We start from the raw sequence: 18,587 nt of genomic DNA, 5'->3' as shown, positions 1-18,587 counted from the left end.
AAGGAAATGAGAGAGGGAGAGGAGAGAGAAAAAGAAATGAGAGGGGAGAGGAGAGAGGAGAGAGGAGAGAGAAAAAGAGAAAGATCATTAAACCTAATGGGAAAAGAGAGAAAGACAGGGTCAACGTGAGGGTGAGGGAGGGAGAGGAAATAAGAGAGGGAGAGAAAGAAAGAAAGGGAAATGAGAGAGGGAGAGGAGAGAGAAAAAAATGAGAGAGGGAGAGGAGAGAGAAAAAGAGAAAAAAATAATTAAATCTAATAGAGAAAGAGAGATAGAGAGGGTCAGGGTGAGGGAGAGACACGAAATGAGAAAGGGAGAGAAAAAGAGAAAGGTAAATGAGACAGGGAGAGGAGAGAGAGAAAAAATGAGAGAGAGAGAGGAGAGAGAAAAAGAGAGAAAAATCATTAAACCTAATAGGGAAAGAGAGAAAGAGAGGGTGAGGGCGAGGGAGGGAGAGGAAATGAGAGAGGGAGAGGAAGAGAGAAAAGGAAATGAGAGAGGGAGAGGAGAGAGAAAAAGAAATGAGAGAGAGAGGAGAGAGAAAAGAGAGAAAGATCATTAAACCTAATGGGAAAAGAGAGAAAGAGAGGGTCAGGTGAGGGAGGGAGAGGAAATGAGAGAGGGAGAGAAAGAAAGAAAGGGAAATGAGAGAGGGAGAGAAGAGAGAAAAAATGAGAGAGGGAGAGGAGAGAGAAAAAGAAAAAAAATCATTAAATCTAATAGAGAAAGAGAGATAGAGAGGGTCAGGGTGAGGGAGAGACACAAAATGAGAAAGGGAGAGAAAAAGAGAAAGGTAAATGAGAGAGGGAGAGGAGAGAGAGAAAAAATGAGAGAGAGAGGAGAGAGAAAAAGAGAGAAAAATCATTAAACCTAATAGGGAAAGAGAGAAAGAGAGGGTGAGGGCGAGGGAGGGAGAGGAAATGAGAGAGGGAGAGGAGAGAGAAAAAGAAATGAGAGAGAGAGGAGAGAGAAAAGAGAGAAAGATCATTAAACCTAATGGGAAAAGAGAGAAAGAGAGGGTCAGGTGAGGGAGGGAGAGGAAATGAGAGAGGGAGAGAAAGAAAGAAAGGGAAATGAGAGAGGGAGAGAAGAGAGAAAAAATGAGAGAGGGAGAGGAGAGAGAAAAAGAGAAAAAAATCATTAAATCTAATAGGGAAAGAGAGAAAGAGAGGGTCAGGATGAGGGAGGGACAGGAAATGAGAGAAGGAGAGAAAGAGAGAAAGGGAAATGAGAGAGGGAGAGGAGAGAGAAAAATAAATGAGAGAGGGAGAGGAGAGAGAAAAATAAATGAGAGAGAGAGGAGAGAGAAAAAGAGAAAAATCATTAAACCTAATAGGGAAAGAGAGAAAGAGAGGGTTAGGGTGAAGGAGGGAGAGGAAATGAGAGAGGGGAAGAAAGAGAGAAAGGGAAATGAGAGAGGGAGAGGAGAGAGAAAAAGAGAAAAAATCATTAAACCTAATAGAGAAAGAGAGTGTGAGGGTGAGAGAGGGAGAGGAAATGAGAGAGGGAGAAAGAGAGAAAGGGAAATGAGAGATGGAGAGGAGAGAGAAAAAGAAATATGAGAGAGAGAGGAGAGAGAAAAAGAGATAAAAATCATTAAACCTAATAGGGAAAGAGAGAAAGAGAGGGTCAGGGTGAGGGAGGGAGAGGAAATGAGAGAGGGAGAGAAAGAGGGAGGGAGAGGAATTGAGAGAGGGAGAGAAAGAGAGAAAAGTAAATAGGACCTTACAATAAGCTTAGGGTACTATGATAGTGTGTACTAAGAATGAGTCCACCTCACTAAGAATAGGATTGGCGATTCACCTCACTAATAATGAGTCCATCTAGGTACAAAGGGTACAAATACATTATCCTAGAAACTACATTATAGAAGCTTCCACTTGTGTTGGCACAAGGGTACCATCATATTTCACCCTCCCCCTCTCTATATTTGTGTATGCATCTTTACTACCCATATTTGCTATTGTACCCAAGTATTATGAAGATAGACAGATAGATAGAAAAGTAGATAGATAAATAGATAGATAGATAGTATCATAGTACCCTAGTATGTACTACCTTGTACCTATTACATACTATCATAGTACCCTAGAACCTCACATCTACTGCATAATGCTTAAGGTACCCTAGTCATAGTCGTAGTCATAGAAAAAGAGAGAGATGGAAGGAGAGGATAACAATCTAAGAAAAAAAAAGAATGATAACAAAAACAAATTGTTTGTTGTAACGTAAACAAAATGGAAAACGAAGAAGGTCCCGTTGTTCAATATCATATATTACCACTTGCAAAGACCATGCCTGAGTCTCGTGATGATGCATGACATGTTTTACAAAAGCTTGGCATGGACTATAATAACATCCATGTATGTATCAACGATTGCATATTGTTTCGAGGAGAATAGGAGACTATGGAGACATGTCCAAAGTGTGGTGCTCATAGGTATCGACAGGACTTGCAAGGGCAAACCATCCCTCAAAAAGTTCTCAGACACTTTCCGCTTATCCCCCGCATAAACCACATGTTTTGTACATCCGGCATGGCAAGCTTGACAACGTGGCATGTGTAGAATAGGTCCATGGATGGAGTTCAACGAATATCAGCAGATTCACGCGCATGGAGCAACATTGACTCTACCTTCCCAGGCTTTTCCCGAGAGCCAAGGAATCTTTGGCTCAGTCTTGCAATGGATGGCGTGAACCCATTCGGTATACGCTCAACTTCTTACAGTGTGTGGCCTATAATCCTTGTCAACTACAATATCCCTCCATGGCTTTCTACGAAGAAAAGACATCTCATCCTTAGCTTACTCATCCCTGGCCGCTATAAAGTCAAAAATATGGACGTGTATCTTCGTCCATTGGTCGATGAGCTTAAGATTTTGTGGGAGAAGGGGATCACCATGCAAGATATGAGTAGGCACAATGGTCGCCAAATCAGCCAATATTCGAGCCATTCTCATATGGACGATGCATGACTTTTCGAGATTTGGAGAGTGCTCAGGTGAACAATCCTCCATTCTCGTTGGTAATATCTATATTTTATCTCATTCAAGTAAGTATTCACTAGGTCGTGGTGTTGGAACATGTCTGGTTACCTCAGGTTATCATGCATGTCCATTGTGTGGGCCACAGTTAGACTCCCGAAGGTCACGAATCATGAAGAAGATGGTATATCAAGGACACGCTTCTTTCTTGCCAGAGGATCATGAACTGAGGGAAGGTTTCCTTGGACGACCTCCAACACGTATGAACGCTGCAAGCTGGTACGAGCTGAAAATGGTCCATATGGAATCACATCTAAACGAAATGCGGCGGTTCTTATTTTTCTACGAGTTGCCATATTGGACCCACTTACAGGTCAACCACTTGTTGGATCCCATGCATATTTTCAAGAATGTGGGCAGCTTGCTATGGGACCACATCATAGAAAAGAGAGACACTATAGGGGCACGAATGGATTTGAAGGAGGTAGGTAAGATGGAGGCACTTTGGCCGTAGTCGAGTGCTGATGGTCATGTGCAACTTCCTCGCGCTCCTTGGGTTTTGTCCACTAAAGAAAAGCACATTGTGAAGCAAGTAGTTAAGTCTATCCGCACTCCGACGGGTATGATGCGTTCTCTCAAGTCTGCATTTTCTAAAGATGACCAATTATCAGGTCTAAAATCCCATGACTGGCATAAGATATGTCAGGTTTATACTACGAATGGATTGTAATTGGCGTGTGCATTTTGCTATTTGGAGTATAGCCATTATTCATAATGCTTTCTCATTTGTGGCAGTTTGTACTACTGATCACGATCGCAGGATGTCTTACTCTAGAAATATGCGGGGCCATTTATAGGTTGTCGACTTTGGTGCAATGGATCTCACAAAAGGAGATTAAGACATCCTCTATTGAATCCGCGAGGTGGGGAGTAGTAGAGACATTCTGTCTCTTTGAGAAATACCTGCCCACCAGCATGCTCACGATACAAATCCACCTTCTTGTGCATCTTGTAGATGAAGTAGAGATCACTGGACCTGTCCATACGTAATGGATGTTCTTCTTGGAGCGCTTCATGAAAACCTTGAAAGGCTTTGTGCGACAACGAGCTCGGCCAGAAGGTAGCATGGCTGAAGGTTGGTTGGTGTCTGAGGCACTAGTGCATATTTCACAATGGCTACCAACGGTGGATCCAGACAACGAAATGCTATGGTCGCTGAAGGATGATGATAGACTGACTGGAGATGTGGTGGTTGGAAATGGGGTAGAAAAAAGAATGGATGCCTCAATGGAGGAGAAGGTGAATCGCTTTTGTATGTTGCACCATGCCTCTATGGAGACGTGACTCACCAAGTACCAGATCGCTAGGCAAGATCGAGAGGAAGCGCGAGTTGAATTTCGGCGTAGTACACATCATCGACCGATTTGATATCCTGAAGGTATGGAGGAGATGCCGCGGTTCATGTCAATGCGATGGTTGCATGGAGCTTTGACCACAATGTCTCTCAAAGGGACAGAGGTCTCAATGGAGGAGTGGGAATTCTTGAGGGGATGTAGTCCAAAGGTGATGAGGGGTTTAGAATTTGTCGTATCTAAATTTTATATGCAATATCTAATTTGAGTGTTTCAATGTATAGTACAAAATATATAGTGCAGTGTGGTTGCGCGGACGGCATTTTCGCGTGGAGCGTATTGATCAAATGCGCTCCACAATGGACTATGGTATCATGGCAAGGTTCGAGCAAGAGAGCCGGCGAGGAGCAATGGATCCAAACACAGTTGTGGATGAGATGGAGTATTTTGGAAACTTGGAAAGTATTGTTACGGTGGATTATCGTAGCTTCTCCATGATACTATTCAATGTGTAGTGGTTCAAAGTGGTACTTGGAGGAGCTGGAGCAACAGTTCGACGAGGTCCATCTGGATTTCTCAAAATACATTCCGAAAAAAAATGGACAGATTTACGCGACACCTTTGTGTTGCCGGCCCATTGTGAATAGGTGTACGGACTTATTTGTTTGCTAATTGTATTAATGGTTTATGTCACAATGGTTTGAACTCTCTTGTATGTGTTTGTGAACATGTAATCTTCTATCCAAACCCTTGACAACCTCGATGGTGGTATGTTATACCTTCAACTCCCGGAAGTGCAAGAGTATATGATCAAAGTGATGTTCCGAGCATAGATAAAGATAATATGCAAATACATGGGCCGATATTGCAAGGGGTGGAGGTCCTCGAAAGCTTGGAGCCAGCATCGGCTAACAATGATGGAAATACAGGAGTCCAAGAATTCTTTGAGAACGAGGTGGACTCATTCTTTTGTGGTGACATGTCTATGGACCTTTCAGTGTATATGGAGTTACTTCATACTTGGAGCATCCACTTACTCAATTCGTTGACCAATCGCTTATAAGGGTATATAAGATATGCATTTTAAGTGAGATTTTTTTAAAAAGGATTTATATTACTGTGCTTTGTATGATTTAAATTGATTATTCTAACATCATTTTTTGTCTGTGCAGGTGACACTTTCAGGATGAGTCGAGGGATGAGTGATGAGGAGTTACATGATATCTTCATACGTATGTCTCCAGACTAGATCGCGAGATTCAGAGATATGGCAAACCAAGAGTTGTCTCGGTCTTCGTCAGGGCACTCTACTAGATCTACTTCAATGCGATCGGATGCTTCAGCTTCGAGCAGACGAGCTCGACGCTCCAGACTTGGGCCAGAGGGAGGGAGTGCTTCAGGGTCAGGGGGATGCTACAGAGATACGGATGCAGTGAGCCCGCGGTCGACACAGGATATAGGTGTGACTCCTCACTCTCGTGGCCCTTCTAGGGAGCGTGGCTCAAACTCAGGTGGATGCTGTGGAGGCATGGACGCGGTGTCTCGGCCTCATCGTTCAGCTAGAGTTGCGTCACCTTAGGGACTTGTCACACCTGTGGGGATGTCTACTCTAGTTACTCCGGCTTTTGCTCAGCCGTCAGCATGGTGGCACCCCTATCTGAGAGATATTACCCCGGTCGGTACAATGGATGCACAGGGGTCTCTTGGATATGCCCAAGAGCGTGGACGCAGATGGGAGAGGACCCATCTTAGGCAGACTCCAGGGGGGTATGGATATCTAGTCGATGGTAGGTTAGGAGCCATCATCATGAATGATGAGGGGAGGAGGGTGATGGCTTGCATGAGAGAGTTGTGCCAACAAGTTTTTCGGCACAATGTCTTAGATCATTGGAAGAACATACTAGAGGGGAGCAAGGGCTATATAGTAGTATCCTTGCATGAGGAGTTTTCGGTTCTAGCCTCAGTAGATAGATTCTCTACAGGTTGGATGATGGATTGCATGCATGCATATATGTTACACAGACAATCCGACTCACGCAAGGCAATCAAGAGTGGGGCTACAAAGCCCGAGTGGTTAGATGCAGATGACTAGCGCCGACTGAGGGAGGAGGCTACAGATTCTCCAAGACATTGGAGTCAGCATCGTGAGGCGGCGAGGGCACGACTCGAGGCCGGAATGGTCCATCATCTTGGGAGTAGCCACACGATATATTTGGAGGACTTTGTAAGTTTTTCTTTTGTTTTGATTTATTTTTTTGCAATATCCTTTGTATTGACAATCATGTTTCTAACAGTTAGCATTTTGTTTTCTTTGCAGCACTCCATTACAAATCGCGATCCGACTAGCTTTGAGACTCGATATGTAGAGAGGCACGGTCTCACTTCATTGATCGACCAATTGTATAGATGCGGCGGCCCTGTAAGTCACTCATCTTTCTTGTCCGTAGTTACCATGTTTAATTAGAATGCATTATTGTATGGTGGACTGATGTGTTGTTTCTTTATTTGCAGAGTCCGTTCGATGCTCCTTTGTGGCGGGACGAGCTTTTGGAGGGCGAGGATATGTAGCTCGCCCTTGGATCCCTGGAGCTTACACACCTTTATTTTTGGGTCGCCTGATCTATGTAGACATTTTCTATGTATTAGTGATATCTTGTCATGATTGTACCAATCGCTTATTATGTGATCATGTATTTATTTCATGTATGAGTGTTATGATTTCAGTATGCATTGTTTTTGTTTGCAAGTGCATTGTACACAGTGCAGAAACTATTTTGTATGGCTCTAATAAAGCACACAGTGCTACAAGCTGGCGTGCCAAAAATTTTTTTCCCCTGTTACCGTCACTATTAGCGTCGCAAATTTTACTGCTCGCATCGTTATTGGCATTGTTATTTACGTCGCAAACCGTCGCTTTAGCGTCAGTATATATCGACGCCAATACCGACACTGATAGCGATGCTAATATCAACCATTATATGGCATTGCCAATAACGATGCTTTTTGCGACGACAGGGGCAAATTTTGTTATTTGCATTTTCATCGGCTTTTAACGTCGGTCTAAAGTCAATATCTTGTAGTGTGTTAGGGACTGCGCCTCTATTTTTTTAGGAAAGATCTGTTTAATAGCCTCTTCATCTCCTGATATAGCATCTATTACCTCATTGGAGGAGTCAGTTATGACTTCAATGGATGTGGATCCATTGCCTTTTTGCGATCCATACAACTTCAACACCACTTTGTTCGGTCCTCTGCCTAGGGTTAGGGTTCCTTTGAACCAGTCCGTCTTGGCTCTTGCTTCAAAAAGCCAAGGTCTTCCCAACAGCAGAGGGTATGAGGTCCCATAAGAATTTGGTTTAACCACCAAATATGTCAGCCAATAGTCTCTTCCTACAAGGGTTGTTTTTACGTATGCGAGGATGCCCAACAGTTTGATTTTGCTTTGGTCTGCCAATCTGATAAGCCACTGTGTAGGTTGAATTCCTTGCAACCCTAAGTCCTTCATTGTCACATTTGTCATTATATTTACTGATGAGCCTCCATCAATCAATGCATCTAAGATGAAGCATCCTTCTATCCATACACTAATCTCTGGGGTTCCAGGATCTAGGAAGGCATTAGCCACATCTACTTCCTTTACAGGCTCCGGACCTTATTGGTCTTGGTCGCTGTTGAAGGAGCGATCCTTAATCCCCGTCTTCTTGTCAAGATGCTTTTGAATTTCTTTCGGCAGTTGGGAGATAGCATCAACAACTGTCAGAATGTTAGGTTTGGTTCAAAGGTGTCTAGGTCTTTGACCAAGTCATAATCTTTGATAGGATCCACATGCTTCTCCAGCCTGCTAGGGAATGGGGCTACACCCATTTTTATCTTTTCTTTTTCTTTTAATAATTGTAGCATCGACACTTCCTCTGTTTCTGGAGGTGCTTCTATATCATCTATCTCCTGGGCCTTTGGTCCTGTTTCTGGGACTGTCTCTGTATCTCTATGTGGCACTGCAGTGCTCTGTACTGCACTGTTTTGTCTTTACTGCTTTGTCCCTTTGTTGAGAGGTTGAACTTCACAGTCTTGACAGGAGAATTATTTCCGTTCTGAACAACTGGTTCCTTCTTCTTTGTACACGTGACAATGGCAACTTCCAACTCTACCAAATTGGAGGCAGGCTCTTGCACCTTCTGTTGGCTATCAGTGCCATTGGTCTTGACATGGGTTGGACTCGGACAGTCCTTTGGAGTGTGGCCTTCTCCTTTTCATCGGCTGCATAAGGGCTTGTAATCCACAGATCCTCTAGGGTTTGGACAATTCGGGGAGATATGACCCTTTTCTCCAAACCCGTAGCATTCCACCTCTGATCTGTGACCATCGCCAGACTGTTGTCCTCTGTAACTTTGAGAGGAAAACCTCCTTGGACCAAAATCCCTAGGATTTGGTCCAATATTCTATGTTGTCATTTTAGATTCTAGCAAGTTGAATCTTGCATTTTCATCCTTCTGTCTTCGTTCATGCATCTCTTTCATAGAGCAAATATTCTTTGTATGATTTTTCCGCAAACAATAGGAATAGAAGGCTCCAAGAATGGTTGGTTTTTGGGTACATTCAGTAGCTAAATGTCCCGCTTGATGACACTTTTCGCACCATGTATATTAGAGCGCATAACATCTCTTCTAGCTCCCGTAGGGGTGGATATATTGGCAGTATTCACCTTCAGTGTCTGTAGCTGCTCTGTAATCACATCTAGAAGCTCTTTCTTGATACTTGCAACTGAGTTGGATAAGTAGTCCTTTAGATTTTCACCTCCTGAAGTGCTTGTAGTAGGATTTTGGAAAGTTTCTGTAATTAGTGCATACACTGGTTGGGTTGATCCAGAGGGTCCTCTGTTTTGGTTCTGATTCAGAGCTCCTACTGAGACTTGGGATTGTTGATTCCAGTTGGTAGGGTTCCACTACTGTTGAGTCACCATTGGAGGAACTGTTTGAGGCCACTATTGTTGTGGTTGAACCATCATTTGAGGCACTATCGTCGTCTGAGGCGACCACAGTGGATTAGGTGCATTATACTGTGGCACTGTTTGCATCTGGGGATAAGGATAGGGAACTGTCCCTAGAACTGCATTTAGTGGGTATACCATTCCTGGCATAGAAGGAGGTAAGACTCCTCTTCCTAGAGTCATTGACAACCTTGCTTCAACTTTGTCATATAATCTTGCACCTTCCACTGCAGCTTGCAGATTGACTGGTCTTCTCAATTCCATGAACTTGCAAACTTCTGGTTGTAGGCCTCTGAGAAACACTCCTTTCTGAATGCCTTTGTCCAAATGATGGTTAGTCCATCTCTTCAGGATGGATTCCATTCGTGAGACATAAGCTTCTACTCTTTCTTCAGAGGTCGTCCCAAGTGTGAAAAGTTCATGTTGCTTGTCTCTCATACCATTGAAACGCTGCGCCCTTGAAAGTGGCGGGGAATATTGCTAACCAATGCTCAGGGGTTCTGGCATTGTTAGCCACACATGCTACCATGAATTCTGCTACATGAGGGTCAGGGTCTTCATTGTACTCTCCTTTAAAAATTGGCAATGGGACTACATTTGCTGGCCTGTCATCAATATTTCCAGGACGAATCTGACTGGGAAGGGAACCTTGAGTCGCCATGGGGACTTCTGTAAAGAGTGCTTTTAGGGCGTCAAAGGAGGCTTCTGCTGCGAGCTCATTCTCAGCTTTGATTTTTGCCTTCTCTCTTCTTACGTACCTCTGGACTCGTTCTAATGCTTGCCTCTTGATTGCGTCATTTGTCAAGGGGTTGGCTCCAACTAGTTGTTCAATACTCAACAGGATAGAATCAGAGAGAGGCTTCTGTCTCTGGGGGATTCTCTTGCCAACATCTCCTCTACTTTCTTCTTTTCAACATCTCTGAATTCGGCCTTCAAACCACTACAGAGGGGGAGATATTCCATTCTAAAAGTATCAAAACTCATTCTTCTTAGGAGCGTTGTTGTGCCATTATAATAATACCAACTTCTGAGGGTTTCAACAGTGTATGTTGTGAAAAACACTCTATCTACCAACTTTCACTGGGCTGCTAATTGGACAAACAAAAGATTGTTAGTGCACCAAGCATCCCACATATCTTGTTGTTGAGCATCCACTAACAAATTCCAACTCTTTTCCTTCTTGTTTTCGTGAACCTCCAAAGACCACGACTCCTGAAGCTTCTTCTCGATCTCCCACTGGATGATGTCTGGAAAATTCTCAATGAATGCCAAATCTTCCATGGATGGTCATTCTCTCTGTTTCTGCTCTTCTGTTTGTTCCCAAACAATTTGCCACCAAGATTCAAGTTTCTTCTGCTTCAACACGAAGAGGAAACAGTCCACCACATAGAGCATGCATCATGATGGTAATATGTTTCCACCATTGTGGGATAAACTTCTTTTGGAAAGTGGCTTTGATAATGATAATCTCCAACTCTTCAATGGAAGAAGGAACTTTGTAAACATCCATTGAAATCTTCTGTTCTTGGCAATGCCATTTCCTTCATTTTCAGCCTCTTCTGATGCTTGTTGATGGCAAGTTTCCCCAGCTGCGCACCAAAAACATGGAGCCCCAAGAGGAACACCAAGGAAAAGGAGATTCTACTGCAAGAAAATCTATCTTATAACATCAACAAGCTTTCATTTCATTCTTTTGATGACCAAAACAAAGAAAATAACAATTCTTCACGCAGCATCATAGTAGATATCTCCCACAGATTTGATAGAATCAACCATAATTTTCAACATCTTCATAGAATCCATCAATAGAAAAAAGAATATAAAAGAATACACCATTTTTGAATGGAAATCAATCACATAGTATTCATCTTCAATGTCTTCATATTTCTCTCTCTCAATCTCTCATATACAGTTACACTGTTTTGATATAATTGACTATCTCTGGCTCTCTCTCTCTCTCTCTATCAATAGTACATCATTTCCTCACTACAATACTCTCATGATGACTCTGAATAATCCTTCTTAGGTTGTGGATACACCTCCCAAGAGGTATGTCTGATGTGAAAGGTCACCAGAGCCACTAGAGTGTCTCTTCATAGCTCATTGTTGTCACTATCACTCCAGTCTTCTCTTCAGTCTTCTCAATAGCTACTTCTTCCATTTGTTTTAGCTCTTTTGAAATTAGATTCATCCTTTCCAAAAGTTAGAAAAATTTTCCAAAGTCATACATACATTCTACAGAACACTTACAGAAGATCTACAGAACAGTACAAAATAGGATCAGAGTAGATACAAAACAGTTACTGAGCAGAGACAAAGGCTCTACAGAAGGTTTACAGAGGGTTTAGAGAACATCAAATCCTCATAACTCATACTAAAACCATTCCAAACTATCAAAAACTATTCAATAAGCTTCCAAAAGATTTCAATCTTCATCAATCATCAATCCATGCTTCATACTACAGAAGAAAATCAATGGTCAAGATTATAAATTGTTAGATTAGCCAAGGTTTGATAATCGCCACTCATAAGTGGCTCTCGACAAATGCTTTGCTTATTAGGCCCTAAAAGGGACCTAATAGTGGCTCCAAAGCTCTAGTCCGGGCTCCTATACTCTCCAAAAAACCCGCCATGGCCTTATGGCCAGGAGCATTTGGATGCTACAAAATAATTTATCTAAGTAATGTGTTTGTAGACATGAGTTTCAAACTATAGTCCAATGTACTACCTATCCCAACTCCAAGCAAAGGGATTACCCCATACGTATAGGTGACTAGCAGCTCGTCACACACACAAATAGGGCACCCCCAATATATTGTTGTGGCTCATAGGGCTCTCCTATGCCCTTTAGAAATATCTCAACCTCACATAATCTCTCCCAAAAGATCAACATGCTATTTTACAGCAAAGGAACCTTACATCCTTAGAGTAGAAGATCACAACTAGGTATATAAGTGATATGCATCTAGGACTTCCCCTTTGATACCATGCCCAAATGCAAATGCAATGTGTATGGCTCATTGTGATCAAATAATTTCAACTATAAATCAACCATGTGTTATGTGATAACAACATTTTCATGACTTCATTTCTCTAACATTATGCTGCATTGCAAAGGGACAATACCGAGCTAATTCGTAGTAGTAATCCTCTTCAAGCCTAAACAAAACAAAGCATATATGCCATAATGTGCAATGAAATCAAAACTCATTCAAATCTCATCTCTTTCCAGTCCTTTTTCTTCTACAGTTTAGGTTTTGCTTTCGTGTACATGTGTAAAAGGATATTGTCGTAAATTTTTTGTATAAATAAGCAATAAATATAGACTTTTCACACATAAATGGAGGTAGGCTAAGATAGATCCTGAGTCATGCCCTATCCTCATTATACATCCACAAACACTCTCTTGATTTTTGATCATTTTTTGCACATTAAAACTAAATGTTTCCTATTTTTCCCTTCAAAAATAGTATTTTTAATGTTTTATTCTATTTATTTGAACATAAAGTATTAAATTTTCTTGATTTTCTGATTGATGTGACTAGTATGGATTTTGATCCATCAACATATCAATTAGCATTCTATGTGAACAACAATAAACCCACAAACTCAACAAAATCTTCATTTTCACATTAAAACTTGCATCTCAATTTTAAGGATTTAATAAATAGCATAAATCATTAAAAGTGACTGAGTTTTTTATGATTTCAAATATCAAAAAACATGATTCAAGCATTTTTAACCACGTTCCATGAGATAGACACAAGAGATACAACATAATATGCAATAAATCGGAATGGATGCTAAGTCTCGCATACGTAATGGATTGTTTTTCAAAAATTAGAGCCATTGATGCCTTCACATAGTCACTAACTCCCACCTTTGTGCTTCCTTGCTCCATTTCTTACATCTCATCACAAACCGGCACCCATTCTCCCCTTATCATCTCAGCCCACGAACAATAGTTATGGCAAGAGAGAACAAGAAGAGGGAAATACTAGATTTTGATCTTTTCATTCAGTGCGTCATTTCTTTTGATTGTTGTGGTAAAATAGAGAAAAAATTGTGGGAATCCATGGCCAAGGATGTTCCTCCTGATTCCACTGCTTGGAGAGGTGCACCCAAAAATGTTCGCCTCCATCTTAAAAATTTTGAGTTATGCCTCTACTTTTATAAATCACTAATTAGCAAATAATTGATTCATTTCCTTTATATTTGCATTGCCCAAAAGTGGTTTTCTTAAAATCAGAGGCCCAAACAAACTCAAAATTTAGATCTAAAAACTCAAGTAAGTTACTGATGAATATATGTGTGCATCACATGGGTTCAAAATAAGGTATTTTTAGAATACAATTTTTACATATAGAAGGGTGTAGAATAAAGAAGTTATTTACAGATTGAATAGAAAAGGGTTATGTTTTCTTAATGAAAAATTCATAGATAAGGATATTTATAAATAGGCCTTGAACGCACGTGATGTAGAGGATATATATCTAGTAACTTCTTCGAGTCTAAAAACATAGGCATATTCTAGGCATAAAAAACTACTACCCTAGCCTCCTGGATGCCATTTTCGACTTTTGAAAAAGGACGTAGTTTCTTTATAATGCCAAACCTTTTGCCATAAATAGGGGGTCAAATGTACTCTGATCAATGAAAGGGCACTTGTATTGGATTCTTGAATTCAAAATGCATCTAGGAAAACTCTAGCTCCTTCATTCGTGATCGACACAATTTCTACAAAAAATGCCACTTTTACAAATCTCATGCCACTTTTGCACTTTAGAGTTTTCCTTAAAATCATCTCTCAAGGAGCCATCTCATCATTTTGTCTTTGACATCTGCCTTATTTATCAAGAAGGGCAAAGCTTCATGATCTACATACATCTTGAAGTGTGTCAATAGTAGTTAATGTCGAAACTTCTCCAAGAGAAACACCATTGCCAAGTACTCAAGCTCTCTCACTATATAGCTAAGCCTGTATAGCAACAATAGAGGCACATGATTCAAAATTACTTTGCCCTAGTGAAAGTAGAGTTATTGAAGTTCCTAGAAGTTGAGTTTATCTATCCAATGGCTAATAGTAAATGGGTCTCTCTTATGGTGGTAGTACTTGAGAAGAATGGAAAAGTTTGAATATGTGTGGTTTTTTGCAAGCTAAATTCCAAGACAAAGAAAGATCACTTCCATATCCCCTTCACCAACCAACTATTAGACATAATGGTAGGTCATGAACTCTATTTCTTGCTAGATGGCTTTAGTGGATATAATCAAGTACAAATTGTATAAGAAGACCACCTACCTTCACAATAGAATGGGGTATCTATTCCTAGAGAGTGATACCGTTTGGGTTCTGTAATGCCCGTGCTACCTTTAAGCAAGTCATGATGTCTACATTCCAAAATCACCTATAAGATTTCATTGAGGTTTATTTAGAAACATTCCATTAGTGAATTTGGGAATTTCCCACAATTTTAGGACTTTTGATTAAAACTTTCTCTTTGCTATAACACTCACATCATGGCTTCAAGTTTGGTGTTCAATAGTTCAATAGATTCCATTTTTCATAAGGTTTTCGATTGTGTATTAGATAGTAGGGTTGGGTGAATTGAAGGAATCTTTCTTTGAGTCCCACATTCTAAATTTGGTCTTATTAAGGTTTATTTTGAGGAACCAAAACAACAATTAAAAGAGATTAGAAACATAACATGAATTATATCATTTGGTGGAAATATTAGCAAGTCGTTTCTCATTCTTTTATGGCTTAACATTTGCTCTTCTATAAAAAATGAGACTTGAAAGTTTTTCAAATTTACCAAAATTGCGTTTAGATTATTTATGTGTCTTTAGTCTGCTTTAAAGCATTGGGGACACTTGGAGCAGTGCTTTGATGGATGCTAGGAGTATGGAATCCCCCTCAAACCTGACAAATATATCTTTGGAGTCTCTTTAGGCATTCTATTAGGCCACATTATCTGTGCACAAGACATAGCCATAGACCCTACCAAAATTGAGAAGATTGTGTCCCTACCTGTACTAACCAACCTAAAGGTGTCGAGAGGATTTCTTGGCTATATGGGCTACTATAGGAGGTTTATCACTTATTTTCCAATAAATGTAGCTCCCCTACATAAGCTCTTGAGGAAAGATTCAAAGTTTATTTGGATAGATAATTGTGAGGAAGCCTTTAATGCCTTGAAGTAGTGCCTAGCTCTCCATAGGAGTAACAGGTCAACAGTCTCCTAATATATCCTCTCCCATTTCCTCCTAAATTTTCTTGATTGTTTTGTTCTAAAGGTTTCCCACTACCTTTCTCCCAAGGCCTTCCTCTCAAAGCTCCTAACCTCATATTTTGCATTTGCCTAGATAGTTGATCTATCTACTCAAGAGCTAGTTGTGCATTCTATCTTACTAATAGCTAATAGGCTTGGCCATCCCCTTGCAAAGTTTAGACTCTTTTTATGGGAATCATTAGTTCTTTCTCAAAAGTTCTTGGTTCCTTTATTTATAATTTACTCCTTGACTCTCCCTAAAATTTTCCCACAAAGCTTTTTACTTTTAACATTCTGGTGCTCTCTCTCCTCTGCCTAGAGATATGTTCCAACGATCCCAAAGCCATGTAAATTCTAATGCAAAAAGTTCTACAATGTAAAGGGTATTGTTTTTAGCAACAATCTATAGAGTATCTTCACCAACAAGAAAAGAATCAAGCAACAATGATAATAGACACCAAAGGTCTTTGTATTTGTGATAAGAAAATTTGATACAATGAGTTAAAAAATCTCTAAAATCTCTATTATTAAGAACGAATCATTGCATCCCAAGTTTAATCAGTCTCGCCTAAATCGTAAGGTATCAAGAGCTCAATATTCTTATCATGTATATATCTCTCTACATATAATGATAGCTCATCCAATCTCTTTCATAACTCAATCCTTATAAATCCACTAAGAACATATGATATCTTAGCCTCAAGATCAGATGAAAATGGATATCCCTTATCCTCATCTTCACTATCAAAGTGCTTATGTTCAATTGCATTCTCCTCTATGTCTACGTCTTTTACATCTCTCTTAGCATGAATCCCTCTACATCTGGCCTTCACATATCAATCCTTTTTAGCATCCCAATCTTTGTAAATGCTCTTTGATCATATGGTAAAACATCAATCGTATCATGCTCTATAGAACCTCTTAAACAATACTTTTGTATGCATACTTTTTGTCGTTCTTCCTACATGTTTTGCAAAAACAATGGGGAAATCATTGATGGAGTATCTCCACCCCCTCTAATCTTGAAATCTATATTGAAATCCATAATATCTTCTTTTCCATCCTCTCTATCTTCTACATCTTACATATGGTCATATTTAATCAAAGCATCTATCATTCTGATGGTACCATCATAAGCTACAACCTGTCTATTATGGACATATTCTACTATTACAACATCTAAGTTTACCATCAAAGCATCCATATGTTCAAGAAACTCATAAATATTAGTCAATATCTCTATTTCTTTAGCACTCTCTATGAGTGTCTTTGTCATATATACTATATCTCCAATCAAAGTCTTAGTAGATGGATCCTTTGATTAGACATATCCTTTGTCAAATATAACTTTTGCTGCAATTGGGTATCACTTAAATCTATTGACTGAAAATGATCAGCCCTCTACTCTTTGGAGTGCACAAGGACATCCCCACACTTTAGATGCTAAAATAATTCATCATTAAACTCTTTTGGCCGATATAGTTTAGCCCTCTCCAACCCTAATGACACAAATACTTCAACTGTCTTTTTTGTTTGCTAAAGTAGATTACTAGATAACCCTTCTCACCAACAAAACTCAGCATCCAATATATCCAATGTATATTTCTACATAATTCTCTTTATACTTTAAAATTCTCTTTTTGATATATCTAAAATATATGTAGCAGATTATGTACATGATAGCCTATATACTTCATCAATACTCTTGTTATATTGTGAATAATTTTGTTTTCTCAACTCTTTCTCTTTCTTGCCAATATACTCTCATAGCTCTATTTTCTTCTCAAGCTTCTTTTCACCTGATATTCCATAAGCATCTCCTATGGTTACATAAGATGTCTACATGGTCATCTCGTTAAGAATCTCCTTCATGTCTCAATCAAGCATACATGTCTCAATCAAGCAGATTTTTCCATTTTGTTCCTAGAAAACCAATACCTTTCTCTTAGAATCTCTAAATGACTCACAATTCTTACATTGATACTCAAGACTATCACACCAAATGCATCTCCTGACATATTTCCTTCTAGGTGGAGCTTGAGAAGAGCTAGTTTGCTTTGAGTCTTCTTTTAAAGAAATATTAATTTTCAAATCTCTCATTTTTAAAATAAATTCTTCATAAAGATCTTCTTTCATCTTTAAAAGTTTTTTTAAAACCTCCCCATTTCTTGCCATGGGTTTAATATAAGTTTGAATTCAACTCTATAGTTCATAAGTAACTAGTTTTTTGAAATGTCATGACATGTCATGTTCTACTACATTTGCAAATTCTAAAATTTCTTGATAAACTTGAAGAAATTTTGAGATATTTTTTTCATCAAACCTCTTTATTTCCATAATAATTGCTTGAAGTGCCCTTGCAACAGATTTATCATGTTTTATGCTTTCATAGGCCCACATAAAGTCACAGATTCCATGTGTCATATGAATGTTTGTGGTGTTGAAAATGCTTTCTCTACTCTTGAAAATGCTTTCTCTAATCGTGACAAGTTATGTTCATGTTCTTTACAACCGTTCATATCAAGCTCAACAAAGATGTGGGGGATAGTGTGTTTAACTGCAATCCACATGGGAACTTGATCAACAAGATGAGAATTAAGCGACAATGATAATAGATACCAAATATATTTCTATTTTTTATAGGAAAATTTGATATAATGAGTTGAAAATTCTCTAGAATCTCTATTGTTAAGAACTAAGAAACTCTTCTTTTGAGTGGCCTTTTGGTCTAAGGCACTTGATTGGTGTATCCTTGATGCCAAACACACAAGTTAATTCAATTCCAAAAATGCCCATGCCTTCTACTTCATCCGTGCTTCTATTTATACAACAATACCCCTTGTTTACAAATTGAAAATCTTGCTTTCTAAACACAAGATCTTGTTTTTGACTTTCTTGCCTTTACTTTTTGCTTTCCCTTTTTTTTTTCCTATAGGCCTTGAGTCATGCTGCGACTTGTTTTGACCATATCTTTGTCATATACACTCAGAAT

This window comes from Lygodium microphyllum, chromosome 23 (genome assembly GCF_053477565.2).
Source record: "Lygodium microphyllum isolate KBCC chromosome 23, Lygodium_microphyllum_v1.1.10, whole genome shotgun sequence".
Classification (NCBI taxonomy): domain Eukaryota; kingdom Viridiplantae; phylum Streptophyta; class Polypodiopsida; order Schizaeales; family Lygodiaceae; genus Lygodium; species Lygodium microphyllum.
This window is presented reverse-complemented; position numbering follows the sequence as displayed.